We start from the raw sequence: 21,717 nt of genomic DNA on the forward strand, positions 1-21,717 counted from the left end.
ACCTGTTTGCCCAATGGTGTCCTAACTCACGCTAATCGTTCCCTCACCTCTTCCCAACCTCATTCCCTCACCTGTTTGCCCTATCGTTCCCTAACTCACGCTAATCGTTCCCTCACCTCTTCCCAACCTCATTCCCTCACCTGTTCGCCCAATCGTTCCCTAACTCACGCTAATCGTTCCCTCACCTCTTCCCAACCTCATTCCCTCACCTGTTCGCCCAATCGTTCCCTAACTCACGCTAACCGTTCCCTCACCTCTTCCCAACCTCATTCCCTCACCTGTTCGCCCAATCGTGTCCTAACTCACGCTAATCGTTCCCTCACCTCTTCCCAACCTCATTCCCTCACCTGTTCGCCCAATCATTCCCTAACTCACGCTAATCGTTCCCTCACCTGTTCGCCCAATCGTTCCCTAACTCACGCTAATCGATCCCTCACCTCTTCCCTCACTCAATTGCTCACCTGTTCCAAACTCATTCCCACAATCGTTCCCTCACTTTGTCTAATTGTCATAAAATGTGACTCAATATCAATGTGACTCCCCCACCCCAACCCAGCGGAATAATACATATCCTTACCTTAATCCAACCAACCAGCAAATAGCACAGCTTATTAGCACTGAGTAAAGCACTTCTGTACAACAATAAACAGTGTTTTCCTAAAAACAACAAACAGTTTATATGTTTACTCTGTTGACTGGCATTAAGTGAGTTCAAAGACAATGTTATAATTGAACCAGTACCAGTTCACTGATAGGTATATGGAGAAGGTGTCAGCAAGCTGGACACAAATGGGTAGAACTCTTGACCCCAGCAGTGATAACTCACCAGATGTCCATTGTGTAATTCCTATTCTTTGAATGACATTGGTATATACTTGTTACAACTGCTGCTCAATAAACAGTGTTTGTGTTTATATTCAAATTGGTATTTCCACTATCCAAAGTGTGCAGTGAGGTCATCTTATTATCACCGGCCCAACAAAGTTGGCGGGGGATATAGAAACGGGCTCCGTCCGTCCGTCACGTTTCCGTAGCATAACTCAGAAACCGCTCAATATTTTTTCATGAAACTTTGCAGGTCTGTCAAATACATGCCGAACTGGTGCCTTTTGCTATTTAGAAATTTTAGAAATTTTTATTTTCTACGTTTCCATGGCAACAAGATGGACTTAGGTTCCAAACTCTTCTTTTTTTTACAATTTCCATGACAGGTTCCACCTTGGTTAAAAAATGTTAGGGTTTGTTTAGATTTAATTATGTCATAAATTCTGCAACAGGGGTGGGGGATATAGCCACTTTAGTGGCAAACTCTTGTTCTTTATAGTCATGTGGAGACATAAAATGTGAAGTTTATTAGTGCGAGCAAATACCACTCGCATTTTTCGCATTTATTTCACGCTCACGTTAATTTCAAGATTTACAGTAATCAGTTAATTGTAACTTTCTCAAATAACATGAAATATTGCTTCTATGATAAGGGACCTCACAAGGGCGATCACTGTTCATGCTGTGGACAAATGTGCTTTTTGTCACTATCAGTCACAGTAGATTCTTTCTGCATCATACTCCATCATTTCAACTTCCTGTTCTAATTTCTCCCTACACCTGTCCGCTCCGGAGATTCTGTATACAGTCCCAGCTGTGAAAAGCAAATCCTGCCTCCATTCCTCAAAGAGAATTGCTGATGAAGCCTGCAGTATAACTATGTTAAACTCGAGAGCATGACATGAATTACAGCATTAATGCAATAGGCTACATCCCAGGGAATAATGCATGTACGATAATCTCATGGAGAGCTGTCAAGTGCGGCTCAATGTTTGATTAACATGAAATTCATCGTAAGATGATATACTTGTGAACTATGGCGTTTTACTCGTAGGAGGTTTCATCGAAGGGTCTGTATAAAAACAGACAGACAGACAGACAGACAGACAGACAAATTTATTCAGTACTTCAGGCCACCGGCCCATAATACAATGGAAATATACTGTATATATATTTTTATATTGTATAAAAAAAACATGTATATAAATAGGGTTTTATCTTGACTTACAAAATTTGGGGAACCTTTGTACCCATGTGGGAATCGAATGATTACACTAACGCCCCCAGTGAAATAAAACCTTTAAAAACATTTTGGGTCATCTTCCCGAGGCAAGAGAGTTAAGTGACTATATAAGTTCAGTTTCCACCCTTGCCGAACTAGGCTTGTATTATGGAGTTACATTTTGACTGGGCTTACGTGTCTATGCATAGTCCAATCAAAATCGCCCACCGAAATCGAAATCCGGTTTGTAAACTGTCGTGCAGATTTCGGTCAACTGCAGGATTTGCAAAGCATGTGCACCGCCAACTTGTTGTCGGCAGATATTTTCCAAATCTTTTCATGTTTTTAATCAAGGTGCTCACATGATTTGATGCATTTCGCGATGTAAGACACGTTTTATCACAATATAGCTCTTGATTATTGATCAGATCGTCCTGACTGGGCGCCACCATTTTGTGTGAAGCAAACACAAGTGATACGAGAAGTGGAATCTGATTGGTCCATAGGAGAGGCTTAAAAGGGACATAACTGGTAATAGCCACTGGTGGCGTTACGATCGAGCCCAGTAATTCCAGCCTAGTTTGGCAAGGGTGGAAACTGGACTTTTAAAGTCAGTTAACTCTCTTGCCTCGGGAAGATGATTTTGGGTATGTCTGATCCAAAATCAAATAGGAATGGTAAAGGGCATAGATTAATTTGAGGCTGCGATGAGTGAATAGCTTGCTGAAGTGAAGGTAAAGTTGATACAAATGACATGAGACCCTTAAAATCCGGGGTAGAATAGGCCTTTAGCAACCCATGATTGCCGTAAAAGGTGACTATGCTTGTCGTAAGAGGCGACTAACAGGATCGGGTAGTCAGGCTCGCTGACTTGGTTGATGCATGTCATTGATCCCAATTGCGTGGATCGATGCTCATGATGTCAATCACTGGATTGTCTGGTCCAGACTCGATTATTTACAGACTGGACTCATATAGCTGTAATATTGCTGAGTGCGGCGTTAAACAACAAACAAACAAACAAAAACAAATGACATGATCATGAGGATGATTCTGTGAATCTACTAATGTGCAGAGTTAGCTCCCTTGGACGCTCCACATACCCATGACTGTGGGTTTCAATTTCCGGTTCGCCCTGGTCATGTTTCTAGGTCAGCACCATACCCGTGCTCATGGGTTTCACCAGAGTGGCAAACCTCTGAGACATGCATCACTTTGGGCTTTCCTCTCATATTAAGCTGATACGCTGATACGACTGGAGCACTGTTAAAAGAGGTGTTAAACCGGACTCACTCACCATCATGCAGTCATTATGACACAGAGCTGTGAAATCCTTCCACAAAGAGTGAATGAGACTTTTTCCCTGCATAACACAGTGATGTGGGAGGAAGCTATAGAAAGTCATGGAGCATGGCGTCTTGCTGAAAGATCATTTTCAGGACAAATCTAGGATTCTTACCTTAACTGATGGCAAGTGGGGCATCCAACCGATTCAAGCCATTGGGCTGCCTTCTACTTACTGATGACAAAAGCTTTTCAATATTTGATCGATATAATTCAGCTATCAGCTATTTCACTTTCTGGAAACAGCTTTGATAGCATTTTCAATATTTTACGGGGAATTTCTTTGCATGTTTTGAGAGTGAGTGAATGTTTTTTACCTCTGCAGTCAGCAATTATTATATATCAGCAATAGAGACAAGCAATAGAGTGCTGGGGACCTATTCTAACCTGGGTCTATACAATGTGACAAGCAATAGAGTTCTGGGGACCTATTCTAACCCGGGTCTGTACAGGGTGACAAGCAATAGAGTTCTCTCGACCTATTCTAACCCGGGTCTGTACAGGGTGACAACCAATAGAGTTCTGGGGACCTATTCTAACCTGGGTCTGTACAGGGTGACAAGCAATAGAGTTCTGGGGACCTATTCTAACCTGGGTCTGTACAGGGTGACAAGCAATAGAGTTCTGGGGACCTATTCTAACCTGGGTCTGTACAGGGTGACAAGCAATAGAGTGCTGGGGACCTATTCTAACCTGGGTCTGTACAGGGTGACAAGCTTGAGAGTTCTGGGGACCTATTCTAACCTGGGTCTGTACAGGGTGACAAGCTTGAGAGTTATGGGGACCTGTTCTAACCTGGGTCTATACAGGGTGACAAGCAATAGAGTTCTGGGGACCTATTCTAACCCGGGTCCGTACAGGGTGACAAGCAATAGAGTTCTCTCGACCTATTCTAACCCGGGTCTGTACAGGGTGACAAGCAATAGAGTTCTGGGGACCTATTCTAACCCGGGTCTGTACAGGGTGACAAGCAATAGAGTTCTGGGGACCTATTCTAACCTGGGTCTATACAGGGTGACAAACAATAGAGTTCTGGGGACCTATTCTAACCCGGGTCTGTACAGGGTGACAAGCAATAGAGTTCTGGGGACCTATTCTAACCTGGGTCTGTACAGGGTGACAAGCAATAGAGTTCTGGGGACCTATTCTAACCCGGGTCTGTACAGGGTGACAAGCAATAGAGTTCTGGGGACCTATTCTAACCTGGGTCTGTACAGGGTGACAAGCAATAGAGTTCTGGGGACCTATTCTAACCTGGGTCTGTACAGGGTGACAAGCAATAGAGTTCTGGGGACCTATTCTAACCCGGGTCTGTACAGGGTGACAAGCAATAGAGTTCTGGGGACCTATTCTAACCCGGGTCTGTACAGGGTGACAAGCAATAGAGTTCTGGGGACCTATTCTAACCTGGGTCTATACAATGTAACAAGCAATAGAGTTCTGGGGACCTATTCTAACCTGGGTCTATACAGGGTGACAAACAATAGAGTTCTGGGGACCTATTCTAACCTGGGTCTATACAGGGTGACAACCAATAGAGTGCTGGGGACCTATTCTAACCTGGGTCTATACAATGTGACAAGCAATAGAGTTCTGGGGACCTATTCTAACCTGGGTCTGTACAGGGTGATAAGCAATAGAGTTCTGGGGACCTATTCTAACCTGGGTCTATACAATGTGACAAACAATAGAGTGCTGGGGACCTATTCTAACCCGGGTCTGTACAGGGTGACAAGCAATAGAGTTCTGGGGACCTATTCTAACCCGGGTCTGTACAGGGTGACAAGCAATAGAGTTCTGGGGACCTATTCTAACCTGGGTCTGTACAGGGTGACAAGCAATAGAGTTCTGGGGACCTATTCTAACCTGTGTTCAAACAGGTTTTAACAAACTTTTGTTATGGTTGGAAGAATAACACTAAAGTAATCATGGTTATCTCATAAATAATACTCAATTCAACTAGTTATCAGTCTTGAAGAAGATCAATAGTAATATGTGAATAAGATTGGTGTCAGTTCTCATGTGACCATAATGAAGGAATCGGCCTGGGTTTATGTCTGTAAAGTTCTGGGAATTGACAACGAAGCAAAGCCGTCAGTTTCTTCATAGTTTAAGTATTACTCAAGAAACCCATAACAACATGTCTATTATTCCAGTTTTTCTATAGAAAATACACACCAGCCCTAATCAAATTTCTCCGCTTCGGTTGTCTCTGATTTATTCATTTGGTTTCTCACACCCACAAACTATCGACACAGGAACAAGAATTGGTTTCCATCTCGATATAGGTCAAGACGTCTTGACCTTGAGGCGGAGAGAGTATTGACCGGATTGATTGTCAGGTGGGTGTCAGCCTGGCACTGAAGGACAGTCAAGATGTGAGCCTTTAGAGTCATCAAGCATTGGAAGTTAGAGTGATAGCCATAATTAAACAAGGTGATGATCTGAAAATTAAACAAATTGGAAATGGATGGTGATTTAGATATTGGATAGTCATGCTTACCAGGACTCAAATTGCTTGGAACTTTTTATTGAATCAAAACTGAATTGATTTTTGTGATACTCTGTTATAAATGATGATTTTATGTGATTATTCTGTAAAGGTTATTTGTTAATGGGAAGTAGTATTTAGTATATCCTGTGTATGTCTAAATAAATAATATTTACCAACACACTTGTTTATTTAAGTTATTTATCGGATAGGAAAATAAAACAGAAGTATTTTGTGAGGATAAGAATTTATGGATGAATAACTTCTTTATTACAATTAAGAGCGATGTTTCGGTGTTGGTTCCAACACCGTTATCAAATGTCACTCTTAATTGTAATAAAGAAGTTGTTAATCCATAAATTCTTATCCTTACTTGGACTTTTAATGGTTTCTTTTATGAGTTGTTTGAGGGATTTTTTGTAAGAACTTTCAGCTTGGTTATGTAAATAGATATCGATTATCAGCTGAGTGGGTTTCTGTATCGTAAATTATTGAATGACTAAAATCCAAGTTTAAAGTTGTATTCCATGATATGAGTTTTTTTGTTTATTTCTTGTTTAACGCCGCACTCTGCAATATTCCAGCAATATGACGGGGGTCTGTAAATAATTGAATCTGGACCAGACAATCCAGTGATTAACATCATGAGCATCAATCCACGCGATTGGGATACAATGACATGTATCAACCAAGTCAACAAGCCTGACCACTCGATCCCGTTAGTCGCCTCTAATGACAAGCAAAGTCACCTTTTTCGGAAAACATGGGTTGCTGAAGACCTGTTCAACCCCGGATCTTCACAGGTCTCAATGTTAGGAAATTGGATATGTGCGCAGTATCTACAATCCAGTTATTTAGATGGTATATATGCTTGTGTTGGAAGATATATATGGATAAACCGATTCCAGCATCATCCATGTATATTCAGTGTGGCAGTTATTTGGACGCAGTGTTGGAGGGTATACCTGTATAAATAGATTCAGTGTGGCAGTTATTTGGACGCAGTGTTGGAGGGTATACCTGTATAAATAGATTCAGTGTGGCAGTTATTTGGACGCAGTGTTGGAGGGTATACCTGTATAAATAGATTCAGTGCGGCAGTTATTTGGACGCAGTGTTGGAGGGTATATTTGTATATATAGATTCAGTGTGGCAGTTATTTGGATGCATTATTGGAGGGTATACCTGTATAAATAGATTCAGTGTGGCAGTTATTTGGACGCAGTGTTGGAGGGTATATTTGTATATATAGATTCAGTGTGGCAGTTATTTGGATGCATTATTGGAGGGTATACCTGTATAAACAGATTCAGTGCGGCAGTTATTTGGACGCAGTGTTGGAGGGTATATCTGTATAAACAGATTCAGTGCAGCAGTTATTTGGACGCAGTGTTGGAGGGTATATCTGTATAAACAGATTCAGTGCAGCAGTTATTTGGACGCAGTGATGGAGATTATATCTGTAGAAATAGATTCAGTGCAGCAGTTATTTGGACGCAGTGTTGGAGGGTATATCTGTATATATAGATTCAGTGCAGCAGTTATTTGGACGCAGTGTTGGAGGGTATATTTGTATAAACAGATTCTGTGCAGCCTTGTGTTCACATCTCTCCTGCACCGCCTCTATGTGGCTGTCATGTCCCCGAGGGCAGAGTTTCATCTGTGCTGATCGTACTGCAGAGCTGATGGTCCCTGATTGGACAGTCTAGCTGATGCCAAGTACTGGGAATGTTATGCCGGGGGATATTCCAAGCTAGAGTTTCTGCTAATTTGTGATAATAGTTGTTCGAAGCTTGTTAAAAAATGAAGTCTGAATATGATGGATGCAACTATCAGAATTAATTTACTAAATAATCTTAAGCATGAACTCTGAAGATTAATGTCCGTAACAGGTTTATTTTGGATCTTTTCTGTGCTTTAGGGCTTTTATTATGTTTCTGTTATATCACTGGGAACAGTCCAAACAAGATGGAAGTGACACATCCAAGAACCAACATATGTCCTCAAATAAATGCCTACCTTGAATAAACATCTGCCTTGAATAAATGCCTGCCTTGAATAAACATCTGCCTTGAATAAATGCCTACCTTGAATAAACATCTGCCTTGAATAAATGCCTACTTTAAATAAACATCTGCCTTGAATAAATGCCTACCTTGAATAAACATCTGCCTTGAATAAAATGCCTACCTTGAATAAACATCTTCCTTAAATAAATGCCTACCTTGAATAAACATCTGCCTTGAATAAGTGCCTACCTTGAATAGATATCTACCTTGAATAAGCACCCATCATGAACATGTTGAATAATGGCCTACCTTGAATAAATGCTTACCATGAATAAAGGCCTACCTAGAATAAATGCCTACATTGAATACGCACCTTCCTTGAAAAAGCTTTGCTTTGAATAGAAGGGGAAAGGATTACACAGTATCAGTGGTATGTTTTCAAAGCGTTTAAGTTGTAAGGGTGTGGTGGAATATATCTAGAGAAATGTATCCCCTATTTGATCTCTATGATGTGTTTTGTGTAAAGTTTGTGAAAGATCAGGAAGGGACATTTGATGAAAAAATTTAATTTTTTGCTTCAAATACCAAATTAAAGAACACCTTCCTAGTATACATTCCACTCAAAGTACCTTCCGAAATAAATAAAACTCTGATGGTTATAGCAGTATTTACGTCCATACGCCAGTGCAGTTTATGCAGTGTTTGTTTGTTGTTTACTGTCGGACTCGGCAATATTCCAGCTATATGACAGGGGTGTGTAAATAATCAAGTCGGGAACAGACAATCCAGTGATTGACATTGTGAGCATTGATCGATGTAATTGGGATTGATGACATGCATTAACCAAATCAGCGAGCCTGACCACCCGTTCCTGTTAGTCGCCTTTTACGATCTTCACGTTTTTTTTATGCAGTGAGGAGACCAAGTGTCAGGCAAGCAGCACGTCACTAAGTTGGTTGTGATGAGTTGTGTTCTTACGTGCATCAATGTTTCTATGATCACACATTCGGGATGTGGTTTGAGTGGAAGTCATGTAAGTTACCTGTTTGACATTGTGTCCCGAAAAACATTGTAAAAACAATAAGTGAACACCCTAAGTGACTAAAATAAAAAAATATTAACTAAAAAAAATATTTTTGAGCTGAGTTGACGAGGATGTTAAGAAAGTTGACCATGAAATTGCTAATCTGTACCAAATTATCCAGACTAGAGATGCTCCAAATGCATGACAGTCCTGCACCATGACTGGAATTATATTTTTTAGGTTGTTTTTTTACTAAAAGCCTGGGCAAGTCTAGATCAAACCTTCCAAGTCTAGTATGCTTGATTCCACATGAAAACAGCAGAAGAGGAAAGGCTCTTTCAAAGAAAAAAATAAAGAAAAAATTTCAAGGCATGTTTTCTTTGACTAAGTGTTAGTCTACTTGTGGGTCACATTGAGAAGTTACAACATGTACAATATGTGCATTCTTTATTTTTCTGTATTTCTACACATGGTTACCATGGGAAACATCTGTCAGAAGGTATAACACAGACATGACAGAGGCAGCTTGATTGATAGGAAATGTGATAGTTAATGACTTGTTCACACTGGGTCTCTAGGTGAGATATGCAATCAGCTCTTGTTGAAACTCTCTCAAAGGAACCTTCAAGGTCAATGTTACATTTCTAATTAGCCCTTCACTTAAATAATACTGTTACCGCTGCTTTGGGCTTAGCGATTAAAGTTATCTTAAATCAATACAGCAGTATCTGTTAACAATTGGGGTGTTGAAATGTTTACAGATATTTTTGGTTTGGGTAACACGTTAGCAAGGGTAGATGGAAAATAAAAACAGATTTAAATATGTGAATATTTGGTCAGTTGTTAGGTGTTACATAGACGCAGAATATACGATGGATTTAATTAGTTTTAACAGAAAAATATAAATGGTTACTGTTGTGTAGGTTTTTTTACATCTGCCAAATTTCTGTCAATGTGGACTGGCTAATGATAATAAAAAGATATTTCTTTTTGTTTTGGACGTTGTGGCTGTGGTTAGTCGATCTGTAAATTGAAACTGTATAGTCTGTCATAGCATAACAAGTTTCACTGCTTGCAAGAAGGAAGTGAAGCAGGGTTTAACGTCGTGTCCAAGATTATTGCACTTATATAGCGACGTGCGTGCGTGCGTGCGTGCGTGCGTGCGTGCGTGCGTGCGTGTACTAGTCCGGACTGATGCCGATTTATAGTGCTAGCCCATTGAGATACCATGCCAACATGAATACCCCACTCAGACACAGTATCCTGACTCCGAGTCCTTGTTTAACCCCTTAATGCCGAGTGCCAGACAGGGTAACAACATGTACCATCTTTTAACGTCTTTTGGTATGACGCGGCCGGGGATCAAAACCCGGACCTTCCGCTCTCCGGGCGGACACTCTACCACTAGACCACAGAGGCGGTGCTTGTAGGGAGGGATGGAGGTTGGTTTACTGTGTACTAGAGCTAGTTGAACACTGACAACAGTTCTATGATAATCACCTGCTTATTTGATCAATAAGATATCTTGCATATGAAAGGTAATTTGATTTCTTCAGAATGTCTACAGTGAAGTATGAGCTCTTGGAATATATGTGACATAAATTGGTAGAATTGACAGACATTCCTGTTCGTGAAGTTATCAAGCTATTGCACCTTGCACTAATGTTGACTGTGATTCTCCCTGGTATGCTGATGTAAACACTCAGTGTCAAAATAGGGGGGCTAAATTGAAACTTGATTTATTGTCAAGAAATGATTTTTTTATTTGAAGGTTTTTGAAGAATCTGTTTTCACAGTGGGATCATATTCCATGGAAAACATTTATGCATTGCAACCATAGCAACAGTATTATTCAATACTATATGACCGTGAAGATCTGGGGTAGAATTGGTCTTCAGTCACCAATACTTGCTGTTAAAGGCGACTATGCTTGTTGTAAGAGGCGACTAACGGGATCGGGTGGTCAGACTCGCTGACTTGATTGATGCATGTCATTGTATCCCAATTGCGTGGATCGATGTTCATGATGTCAATCGCTGGATTGTCTTGTCCAGACTCGATTATTTACAGACCGCCGTCATATAGCTGGAATATTTCTGAGTGCGTTGTTAAACAACAAACAAACAAAACAAACAAAATCTCATATTGTTACAGTCAAAAAATAATTGTTGTTATTAGTTGTTAGTTGAATTTGTCCCTAGGTCATTATAGAAGAATTAACAGCAGTTTTTTTTATGTATTTTAAAGTTTGAACCTTTATGTGACTTCTTCCAGGGAATGTGAGTGAGAAAAGGAGTTGTTGGGTGTAATTCTGCTTCTAAGAGTAATTTAGTTCTCTTTTGTCTTGGGGGGGCACTGGTGGCCCAGTTGTCTAAGGCGCCGCAATTCGCTGTGCAGACTTGCGTCCCTTGGGCACACCAGAAACCTCTGATTGTGGGATCGAATCCCGGTTCGCCCCGATTATGTTTCTAGGTTTATCAGCACCATACCCGTGCTTGTGCGTTTTACCAAAGTGGTAAACATCTGAGACCTGCATCATTTCGGGCTTTCCTTCCACATTAAGCTAACACGCCATGATACAACTGGAATACTGTTAAAAGCACCATTAAACCCAACTCACTCAGTCACTCACACTCTTTTGTCATGGCAGCTTAATGGGGGAGGTTTAACCAAAGTGACCTATGTCTGACATATCTTCAAAATTTGGTGATTGATATACCAATCTTGGATTTGACCCACGATCAGCGGATCCTGACACAGTTAAGGTACATAACTCAGCACAGCAAGTTGTGGTGATCATGGTGATGGAATATCGGGTCACAAATGTTTTTATTAATTACCTTGAATGTACTCCAGGGCCCCGTTCCTCAAATCGATCTTAGCACTAAGTCCCATACTTTAACATATGGTTACGATCATCTAAGCATGCTTAGCGTTAAGATCGCTTTGAGGAACAGGGCCCAGGGCTCACAAAGTGATCGTAGCGCTAAGACTGTTATAGATCCTGTACTTTAACAAAGACTTATGACAGCACTAACATAACTTTCTTGAACGGGGCTGGGGAAATAAAAACACTACTCTCATGTTGGGTTCAGGTGGTGGTCTATTTCATTGATTTTATTCAATGTATACAAATACACTACAAATTGCTGGCACAGTTCCTGATTGGTTGATGAAATATTAGATGTTTGTAAGATATACCTACCTGAGTTATTTAGGTTCTGTGTTCGTATAATTAAGCATAAGTGCATTTATTATGCCTATTTTCATTAATGCTCGCCCATTGTGAATTTCTCGAGCCAATTATGCACAAAGTCTTCAAATTAATTTCTGCCCAGTTTGGTTGAAACTTGGGAAGACAGCTAGTGTCCTGGAAGTTGAATTAGAGGTTTTATGTGTCTGTGGGGGCTGTCGGGTAGCCTAGTGGTTAAAGCGTTCGCTCGTCATGCCGAAGTCCCAGGTTTGATTCCTGACAAGGGTACAATGTGTGAAGCCCATTTCTAGGGTCCACCGTCGTGATATTGCTGGAATATTGCCAAAAGTGGTGTAAAACTATACTCACTCACTCACTTTTCGGTTTTCTTTGAAATGCTAGAAGTATAAAGTTGACAGTCGGTAGCCAGTACACTGACATTGTTGTGGAAATTATGTGTAAACCACACATAATAGTATAGCTTGGTATCAAGTCAAACCTTTGACAGACTTTGTTGATTGTTCTTGAAATGGGCTGCAAAATGAAACACACATGGAAATAAAGTAGTGAGACTGTGTAGAACTGATTACTGATGACATATTTTCTGCTCTACAATGATGGCGATGGCGATGATGATGATGATGATGATGATGATGATGATGGTGATGATGAGTGCAACATTGTCTAAAGGAGTGCAGGGGTAGCCTTGTGATTCAAGCAACTGTTCTTCAAGAAAGGGATTTGATTTAATGACATGGGTACAATGTTTGAGGCCTAATCTTGATATCCTATCTTCCTAATGCTGGAAATATATCATTGGCATTTGTCCATTCGCCTATGATCAATCACTCACCAACCCCAAAATCAACCACCCACCCACCATCTCCAGAATGAATGAATGAACGATTGAACAGTAGTTTTCTTTTCTAGGAAATCACATGACGGTGTTCCAAGATGGAATACTAGACTCAAAATAGACTGCATCATCATGAAATTTGAAAATCATCATCAATTAATGAAGTCATATCATATATAAAAGTTAGAGTTACACAGAACCTTCCTTTCATAATGTGTATTTATGTTATTTTTTGTGTGAAATATTTTGCGGCATTGAAAGTATTCTACTTTTGTTAATTAATGATGGTGTATCAGCTGTTCAAATTTCGCAAAAGATGAACAACAAACTTGGTACCAGTCGGAATAGGTTTGGCAGAGGGATCCATGCTGCTCTGTGTTGGTAAAAACAGGGCGTCTGCTCCCATGTGCACAGGTACACGTCTGCTGTATCTCAATGGTGGAGGAGTGAGGCAGACGACTTCCTCGCCACGTGTGCAGTCAATCAAGGGGATAACAGGAATAAACAGGCACAAATAGTGTCTTCCGCATTCCCTAAAACTACACCAAACATCTGCACAAGCTTGCAATAGGCCATGGTGAGCAATTTGCCTGCAGCTAAGAGATCGTTATAAGATCATCTGTATACAACCTTTCATCCCTTGTTTTGTAAATAGACTCTACATAATCATTTGAGGACAGGTTCATTACCAAGAATATTGGGCTGATGAAATAAAGGTGAAAGTGGATAGTTTAATGGGTTTTAAATAAATTTTGATCTTTAAATAAAATGATTTGGTATTTAACTACACTTGATGGAATACAACAAATGCTATGTTGCGGCAACACCGGTCACTTTGTATCCTGAAAGAGGATTTATTGCATGGCCGAGCTACTGTTATTTGATAAGTCTACTCTCTGCCGGGATGTGCTAAAGTGGATTTACCATTCGTTCAATCAGTGTCAAGGTAAGCACAAGTCTGTTCGTTTAGTCCACGCTTCAGTATGTACACAATCTACACCAGCGCTTGTCTACTGTCTGCTGGTAAGGATTACCTGAAATAGCATTTTAAGAATATTTATTTAAAGGTAAAACTGATAATATATGTGGTGTCACCTTAGGCAAGTGACTTTGTTTGGAATGTGCCTCCGTTCACCCAGAAGTGAATGGGTACCCGGTAGGATGAGGTCACAATGTGGTTGTTAACAGACCTGTGAAGATCCGGGATAGAATAGGTCTTCAGCAACCCATGCTTGCCGTAAAAGGCGAGTATGCTTGTTGTAAAAGGCGACGAACAGGATCAGGTGGTCAGGCTCGCTGACTTGGTTGATGCATGTCATCGTATCCCAATTGTGTAGGTTGATGCTCATGATATCAATCACTGGATTGTCTGGTCCAGACCACCATCATATCGCTGGAATATTGCTGAGTGCGTTGTAAACAACAAACAAACAAATAATAAAAAAACACATCTTTCAAAAAAATTTGATTAAAAATTAATTATCTTTTTTTGGTGGCCTTTACAATGATGTGTCTGGGGTTCTGCAGAGTTACTGCAATTAGTTCTCTGGAACATGGATTCTTGACTTGATGTTTATTTTACTGTTCTAGAAGTTCAGTGATTTGTCAGTAACATGTTTAATATGTGGTTGGTGGTAGGGCTGGGATGAGTCCAAATTTAATACCCGGGTACCCACCCCCCTATTACCCAACCCTACCCAAGTACCCAATAAAGGTCTCAAGAGATACAAAATGTCCAATTGGGAATATATTTTTTTACCACAGCACTTGCAAAAAGTATTTAGATACATGTATTAAACTATCTGGTCATGCATTCACTGAAGTTGACTTAAGTTATATCTTTATTCAACCATATGAAAAGTCAGAAGGAATGGGTGTATAGTCAGAAAGAAATGGGAACATTTGTGACTTGTAGTGTAACCATAGAGTTCTAGATATTTTGTCATTAAACTATATATCACATGACTAACCACGGGTCCGGGTAGTTCTGTGGGTACCCGGGTCCTACTCAGTACCCACCTGACCTGGGTACCCGAGTTACCAAGCCCAGCACTAGTTGGTGGTTCTATCACCTGTCCGAGTCATACCAAAAGATGCTAAAAGGCTAATTTGTTGTTACCCTGCCTGGCGCTCGGCCTTAATAAATAAGACAAGAATTGGTCGGCTCGAAGTCAATATTGTGTCTAAGTATGGTATTCATGTAAACTGTGGTATGGCATCCAAGTGGGCTCACGCTATAAAATCGGCATTAGTTCGGAATAGTTCCAGCAGCTGCATGATCCACACACTTTGGTACATTAGCGCCAGTTGGAACATTTGAAATTTATTTGAGCATGAAATATATAGAGCTTTCCTTTATCATGTTTATCTTCATAGATAATTGCAGAAACAACAAACTGTTTCCCAGGCAACTAACATAGATAATTGTAGAAACAACAAACTGTTTCCCAGACAACTAACATAGATAATTGTAGAAACAACAAACTGTTTCCCAGGCAACTAACATAGATATTTGTAGAAACAACAAACTGTTTCCCAGACAACTAACTGTGTGAGTCAGACTTCATTTTGGTGGTCACAAAGGCTGAACTGATGTGACAAGATGTTATTACATACACCATTGGTTGCTGTTGCAGCCTAACAGGCAACTGAATTAGGTTTGCTGAAGGAACAGCTAAAGTTGTGGTGGACAAATTGCTGCGTGGCACATTGATGGAGAAATGGGTGGTTTTAGCGTCTGATCAGAGATTGAGGAAATTGCATTGTATTCATGCTTGATAGAATTTATCTTTATGTAATTTGCAGGGATTTTTACACAGTACAATGATGGAGGCATTACTTAGGGTTCAAATTCAATTATGAACACCCTTGTTTGGAAGCTGTGCTTGATCAAACTAGTTTGAAGTAGTGGTTCAGAAGTAGTATGAGCTCTGATTGGTGAACATACAGTTTATAATTTTAGTAAGTAGGTTTTACATTTTTTTGGTTTAAAAAAATGTCTGCCAAATAATTTTATAATGACACATTTGAAAAGGGCTCAAAGGAAACAAACAGCTGAACATATTTCTGCCCCGATGATTTTGACATGAAATATAGGCTGGTGTAAAGGATTGAACGAATTCCTGAGTGATTTTTTCCCCCATACAATAAATTGGATGAGGTTGATATATAAAACTGTTGGGAGTCTGTTTTATGTGTGTCAGTGGAGCACTATCCCACAAGGATGCTACTACCAATGTGGAGGATGCTGACGTGCTTCAGGCTGTTCAGGAAGGGGTCCTGCTGCTGACAGAATGACTTGCTGCAGAGAACACCACTCTGGTATATTGTTAGACTTTCACAAGTCTCTAAGGCAATAATTATTATATTAAATCATATCTTTCCAGATTATGTAAATAATAACAAGTTGTCCCTTTTAGAGACTGGAGTCCTTACTGTCCGCGTATCTAGACTTGCCTATTTGGAGGATAGAATTACTATGTATCCATGGACTTTTCTTTTAGTACAGCTTTAGAGTAAGGCTAGGATATTGTCCTTGGAAGAAGTTATGGTGTGGAAATGTTATAGGCAAGAGTTTGATGGGATAGATGATTCACACTTGTTGCTGTGTCATGTTTGGGGTTGGTTATCTTTGACACAGTCTCTTCTGACTGTGACAGTTTGTGTGGGGAGTGATTGGGTTGAGTTACATGGGGCCTGATATTGATATGCTGGAGTCCCTTTGGTTCAGGGCTTGGGGTTCAGTCCAGTGGGTAAGTGTTTGCTCGTCTTGCTTCAGACCTGGGTTCGGGGGCACGGGTGGCCCAGTCGTCTAAGGCTCCGTGATTCGCTGTGCAGAGTTGCGTCCCTTGGGCACGCCAGAAACCTATGATTGTGGGTTCGAAACCCGGTTTGCCCCGATTATGTTTCTATGTTTGTCAGCACCATACCCGTGCTGGTGGGTTTCATCGAAGTGGTAAAGTGGTTGTGGTCTAGGGCTGTAATCTGATGATACAGTGAAGAGTTGTGGTCGAGGACTGTGATCTGATGATATGGTGAAGAGTTGTGGTCAAGGGCTGTGATCTGATGATATGGTGAAGAGTTGTGGTCGAGGGCTGTGATCTGATGATATGGACAAGAGTTGTGGTCAAGGACTGTGATCTGATGATATGGTGAAGAGTTGTGGTCTAGGGCTGTGATCTGATGATATGGTGAAGAGTTGTGGTCAAAGGCTGTGATCTGGTAATAAGGACAAGAGTTGTGGTCAAGGGCTGTGATCTGGTAATAAGGACAAGAGTTGTGGTCGAGGACTGTGATCTGGTGATAAGGACAAGAGTTGTGGTGGAGGGCTGTGATCTGATGATATGGACAAGAGTTGTGGTCAAGGGCTGTGATCTGGTGATATGGTGAAGAGTTGTGGTTTAGAGTGTGATCTGTTGATATGGACAAGAGTTGTGGTCGAGGACTGTGATCTGGTGATATGGTGAAGAGTTGTGGTCGAGGACTGTGATCTGATGATATGGTCAAGAATTGTGGTCTAGAGTGTGATCTGTTGATATGGACAAGAGTTGTGGTCAAGGGCTGTGATCTGGTAATAAGGACAAGAGTTGTGGTCTAGAGTGTGATCTGTTGATATGGTCAAGAGTTGTGGTCGAGGGCTGTGATCTGATGATATGGACAGGAGTTGTGGTCAAGGGCTGTGATCTGGTAATAAGGACAAGAGTTGTGGTCGAGGGCTGTGATCTGCTGATAAGGACAAGAGTCGTGGTCGAGGGCTGTGATCTGCTGATAAGGACAAGAGCTGTGGTCTGGGGCTATGATTTAGGGACATGGTGAAGAGCTGTGGTCTAGGGCTGTGATTCGGTTAATATGGTCAAAAGTTGTATTGTATTCCAGTACCCTGTGATTTGACCTCGAGAGGCTGATTAACAGACAATAACTGTTCTAAGTAATATGTTCTATTTTGATAAATGGTACAGCAACAAGAGATTAAAGATTTAAAAAAATAAAATGTGAGATGATCTGTGACTCTGACAAGATCTAATGTTTCATGGTTCCACAAACATGACAAATAGCCTCTTAGCCTTCATTGTCAGCTGGCTGTAAGCTGTTTCAAAACTGGGATGGAAGTCGTCAGAAAGAGATAAAAGATTCTAAATGATGAGATGTTGCTCTATAACTTCCTGTTTCTTTGAATAATTCACAGTGTCGCCCCATCATGTCACAGCAGCCTCAGCAGGCACATGAAGCCCATGTTGATGTGTCATTGAATAATACAGTTATGCACCCCCAGGGAGAACAAGAACCACTCACAGCTTCAAGCATGTATGGCCATCAGACTTTTTTTGGCACGTCCACATTTTCATCCTTTCAATTTTAAACAAGTTAGGGATGTAAATTGGAATTTATTTTCAAAAGCCACATGGCTGTAGTGTGTTGGAATTTGTTATCGAATAGATTTCGAACCTGATTTATCCTTGTGAGAACTCTTGTACTCTGAGGGTGTTGTTGTTGTCACTGTACAGAGTTGTCTCCCTTGGTAGCCAGGATCTACTGATTTTGGGTTAGAGGTTAAATTACGATCCTAATGGTTTTTTGTCACCCGTGAAGATCCGGGGTAGAATAGGTCTTCAGCAACCCATGCTTGCCGAAAAGGCGACTCTGCTTGTGGTAAGAGGCGACTATTGGGATCTGATGTTCAGTCTCGACTTGGTTGATGCATGTCATCGTATGCCAGTTGCGTGGATTGATGTTCATGATGTCAATCAATGGATTGTCTGGTCCAGATTTGATTATTTACAGACTGCCGTCTTATAGCTGGAATATTGCTGAGTGCGACGTTAAACAACAAATTAACAAACAAACAAATCCTAATGGTTTGTGAGGACTTTCCTCCATCTTGACTGCTCCCACAAACTGGTACATGTTTGTAGCCTGCATCACATTGAGCTTTGCTTACACATTAGGCTGACCTACTGTGATATGACTGAGATGGGGAATGGCTGGATGTAATGGCTGCAGACGATGAAAAGTGTTTGGACTGGGATCCCCAAAGAAGATCAACCATGAGTTGTGACATTACTAATTTGTATGTAATGAGGATATCCTCCGTGGTCTAGTGGAAAGAGGGGAGGCACGGGTGGCCCGGTCGTCAAAGGCGCCGCGATTCGCTGTGCAGAGTTGCCTCCCTTGGGCACGCCAGAAACCTATGATTGTGGGTTCTGGTTCGCCCCGATTATGTTTCTAGGTTTGTCAGCACCATACCCGTGCTCGTGGGTTTCACCAAAGTGGTAAACGTCTGAGACCTGCATCAATTCGGGCTTTCCTCCCACATTGAGCTGACACGCCGTGATAAGACTGGAGCACTGTTAAAAGTGGCGTTAAACCCAACTCACTCACTCACTAGTGGATAGCGTGTCTGCTTGGAGTGGATGCTTGGTGGACCATCTCGTGGGTGACCTACCTGATTGTGTGTCATCATGATCATCTCAATTGCGTGGATCGATGCTCATGATTTTAATCACTGGATTGTCTGGTCCAGACTCGATTATTTACAGACCGCCGTCATATAGCTGGAATATTGCTGGCGTTAAACAACAAACCAACCAATAACCAGCCTGTCTGATGGCGTGTTACTGACACTGTCAAGAATTGTTTTTCCTGACTCCAATGTGATTATTTATGGGCCATTATAGCTAAAATGGATAGAATTATCATAAAAACGCCCGCATGTTATCAGAAATGAGCGGGCCACTGTAACTTGATAATGCCCTCATATTACTTGACGACGGGCCATTATCACGCCCGTTGTTAGGTGACGTCATAGGATAAGGATAGGTGACGTAACGTTCAATAGTGACGTCATCTGGTTTGTTCTATGACGTTTCCATATTTGTAAAAGTGGGTCAGTGACATTCATGTTGATTGCAGTAAATGTTTCAAAATCGACATTGTTGTTTCTTTTTATTTGATAACAAATTCGATCCATTTTAGCTATAATAACGGTAACGCTATTTTTCAGGGCATTATCATTTGCAGAACACTCGGTCTTTTCAACTGCCCTCCTTCGTCGGGCAGTTAATGGAAGACCTCGGGCTTCTGCAAATGATAATGCCCTGAAAAATAGCGTTACCGTTATCGTAACGCTATTTTTCAGGGCATTATCATTTGCAGAACACTCGGTCTTTTCAACTGCCCTCCTTCGTCGGGCAGTTAATGGAAGACCTCGGGCTTCTGCAAATGATAATGCCCTGAAAAATAGCGTTACCGTTATCGTAACGCTATTTTTCAGGGCATTATCATTTGCAGAACACTCGGTCTTTTCAACTGCCCTCCTTCGTCGGGCAGTTAATGGAAGACCTCGGGCTTCTGCAAATGATAATGCCCTGAAAAATAGCGTTACCGTTATCGTAACGCTATTTTTCAGGGCATTATCATTTGCAGAACACTCGGTCTTTTCAACTGCCCTCCTTCGTCGGGCAGTTAATGGAAGACCTCGGGCTTCTGCAAATGATAATGCCCTGAAAAATAGCGTTACCGTTATCGTAACGCTATTTTTCAGGGCATTATCATTTGCAGAACACTCGGTCTTTTCAACTGCCCTCCTTCGTCGGGCAGTTAATGGAAGACCTCGGGCTTCTGCAAATGATAATGCCCTGAAAAATAGCGTTACCCTTATACTATTAAGCTAGAATACTACTGACAGGGGCACACAACTCCCACTCATGCATGTACTTCATGTACCCTCTCACTCTCTCACCAACCTGTTTGTTGGCAAGTATTCAACAAATTTGAATAAAAAAAATAGCCACAAATTTGTGTCCCCTTTTCGAAGAAAATTAAATTTGTCTCTATTTGACTTGTTTATTAAATCAGCTTCAGTTGGTTGATATCAATTTCTGATGAAGTGACTTTGCTCTGTCCTCTAAGGGTTGGACTCCTTGAAGCAAGGACTTCTATTCTCCAGTTAATTCCCCATAGACTCTGCATTCATTCCTCAAACTGGTCGTAATATGGAAAGCAAACATGACAGTCTAGCCAATTATTGCGGCTTTGTGTGCATCAGTCGAGTTGGCCAAGCTGTACAGCATCATTGCAAAACAACAGAAGGCAGTACATGTTGGGAAACACTTGGCCCTTTGTCATGAGGGACTTGTAAAAATGATTCTACTGGATGTTTTTTTGGAATATTTCGAAGTAATGAGTGTTTGGTATAATTGCTACTGAAAGGCAGTAACAGTTTATGATCAATGTGCAGTTTCCATAGTGACAAGTTGAATAATTCTGGATGTCACCGAGAAATGGATGATGTTTGAATGCAAATGCATGAATTATTGAATACATAACTTCAGTTTTGCTGTCTGTTCATGGACTTGATAGTTAAAAGAACAAGATAAAACAAAAATGGCTATAGTCTAATAACCAGATGAAAAATAAATACAAACTTAAGTGTATTGTTTATATACCAATATTGGAACCTCCTTATGGACAAGGGTACTGTGTATAAGCCAACTGTTTGTATCTCCTCATGGACAAGTGTACTGTGTATAAGCCCACTGTTTGTACCTCCTTATGGACAACTATACCATGTATAAGCCCAGTTTGTATCTCTTTATGGACAAGTGTACGGTGTATAATCCCAGTTTGTAAGTTCATATGGAAAAGTGTACCATGTATAAACCCAGTTTGTAACTCCATATGAACAACTGTAGCATGTATAAGCCCACTGTTTGAACCTCCTTATGGACAAGTGTACAGTGTATAAGCCCAGTTTG

At 40.9% G+C, this 21,717-nt stretch overlaps 1 protein-coding gene across 4 annotated transcripts in view; it reads left to right on the forward strand.

Annotated features, from left to right (window-relative positions):
- The window catches only part of LOC124149401 (dystrobrevin beta-like), a 188,816-nt gene that overhangs the window by 38,134 nt on the left and 128,965 nt on the right, over positions 1–21,717 (forward strand). The gene's annotated exons all lie outside the window — the stretch shown is intronic.

This window comes from Haliotis rufescens, unplaced genomic scaffold (genome assembly GCF_023055435.1).
Source record: "Haliotis rufescens isolate VD_foot unplaced genomic scaffold, xgHalRufe1.0.p SCAF_2, whole genome shotgun sequence".
In the NCBI taxonomy this organism is placed as follows: Eukaryota; Metazoa; Mollusca; class Gastropoda; order Lepetellida; family Haliotidae; genus Haliotis; species Haliotis rufescens.